Genomic DNA, 2399 nt, shown 5'->3' on the forward strand with positions numbered 1-2399 from the left:
TCCTTCTGCTAAACATCCATTGTCTACCCCATCTCAACTGAGTGCCAATGCAATGCAAATAAACATGAGGCCCATTTTTCCCTTAAGGTGTTTACTCAGACACCAACACTCATGTCAATGTGTTGGGATAATAGCACGGAGCTAGAGACTTTAGAACAATGAATAGGAAGTAATTAGTTGAGTCTGGGGCTTGAAGAAGCTTTGGGAATAACCCCAAAAGCAGTTGTAGTCTAAACGGCAATTAACAGAAGTCAAGCAGCCAGGAGAGGAAACTCTGATTTATGGATGATTTCAGATTTGGCTGTGCTTTGTGGGAGATGGCAGCCAGGCATCCAGAAAGTCAAGTCAGTCGATCTAGTGAAAGATACAGACTAGGTTGGGTATTCACTTGCCAAGGGGGGCAGCTGACAGCAGGAGAATAGGTGAGATCACCAGGAAACAAGGCTATAGAGAAAGAAAAGAGAAGCAGGGACAGAACTTTGTGATGAAGGTAGAAAGGAAGCTGGAAATACCCTGAAGAAGAAGGATGTCTTCTTTTCTTTCACATCTTCCGCCACACCATCATAAGTGATGGATTTGAAGTGAAGATCCGTTTTGGTCACTTTGCTGCTTAGAAACCCTCAATAGCTCTCCTCTTGCCCACAAGACAAAACAAATGAACAAAACAATGTCCATTGCACTAGACTCTTAAAAGTCTAGCCTCTGTGTATTTTACCTTGTTTATCAACTCTCTGTGACAAGGGGCAGTTTTCCACCTTGAGCTTGCTCAGGATCTCCTGGTGGGCTTGTTGGCTAGGTGCCGCTCCCCAAGTTTCTCATTCTCTAGGTCTGGGGTGGGGCTTGATAATTTGCATCTCTAAGGAGTTCCCAGAGATGCTGCTGAGTAGACCATACTTAAAACAAACAAACAAACAAACAAAAAAAACCACTATTCTAACCTTGTCAGACTCCCATCTCTGGAACAGAGTTCTCTGTCTCTCTGCCTTTGTTGATGACATTCCACATCTATAATTCCACTCTCTCTTCATTACTCATGGCCAAGTTCTAGAAAACTTCAAAAACCAATTCTCCTCACTGTGGATACACTCTGAGTTCTGCTTCCCTCCTGCTAACACTTATTTGGCACCTCTGATCAGCCAGGCACTATGCTAGATTTGATTTGCCAAATCAATTCTCAGAGCAATGCAAATTCAGCCCTGAGCTCCTGCTGCACAGGGCCCAGTCTTGTTATTTTGACATGCTGGTTTGCCTCAGTCAGGACCATGGGTGGTCCCCAAGCTTTCAGAAAGGGGGAAGGAAGGGGAGAATCAGCAGCTCTAACCAGGAAGTTCTGGAGAAAGAATGATTCAGGGGCAGGCTATTCACAGTGTTGGTGCTTTTGCCTTTGGACCCCTCTAGGACACAAATTTCTTAAATGCCATAGTAGAACTCTGTATTCTGAGCAGCCTTACGCATGAGAGGTGCTAATTTTTGACTGAGTGAAATGAGGAGCAGCAGTGTGTCCACTTTGCTATGTGCTTCTATTTTAACAGACGAGGCTGTGACAGATGACATCTGTGCCATATACATTTGTCACATTTATGTCACGTCTATGTTAACATGCAGCTTTTGAAAGTGCATTTCGTACTATCTCCATAATCTTCTGGTAGTCTCCCATTTTTATCTGATCAATTAGAAGGTAGCTTTTGACTAGCCAGTCATTAGGTGAGGAGAGATATCGTTATCTACTTAATAGAGCTCAAAAGATTGGGACTGTTCAAAATAGGGTATTTCTAAACCATGATTTATAAAAGTGAATATTAACTTCACATGTTTTCCTATGATGCATTGAAAAGGAGGGAGAGAGAGGTGGCCCAGCGGATTCAGATTTTGGGGGAAGAGTTACAGGAGGGTTTTTCAGATCACAACACAGTAACATAGCACCATTTTGCCATCTAGTGTTGTAGGTCAGTATTACCTGTGGTGGAGGCAACCAAGTTTCCTTCAGACGTTATTAAATAAAGCTTGCAAAGAAGTCTGTAGTAATTCGATAATTTCTTTGACTGGACTAACATACAGGGTATTCATGCCGGGAAAATTTATTTCCAATGCTGTAAAGATATACAGTGGATGTTAAAATTAAGGGAAAACTTAAATGTTTTAAAAGAAATCTATACTAGTTAAATATATCTTAGAACTCTAAAGATCCTATTTTGAGGGGAACCAGCAGTTAGCGTAATGGCTATGTCGCTGGATTCCCAGGTAGTCGACCATGGTTCGCGTCCCAGACCCGGTGGCTTAAAACTCACGCCGGGCGCGTGTGCGTGCGTGCCCATGATCCCGAGAGGAGAATGGAGGAGAAGGGATTGTGACGTGACCATCCCCCCTGGGGGGTGATTTCTCGCTTTCTGTCTCTCTGT

This window comes from Tupaia chinensis, unplaced genomic scaffold (assembly GCF_000334495.1).
Source record: "Tupaia chinensis unplaced genomic scaffold, TupChi_1.0 Scaffold000248_2, whole genome shotgun sequence".
Classification (NCBI taxonomy): domain Eukaryota; kingdom Metazoa; phylum Chordata; class Mammalia; order Scandentia; family Tupaiidae; genus Tupaia; species Tupaia belangeri.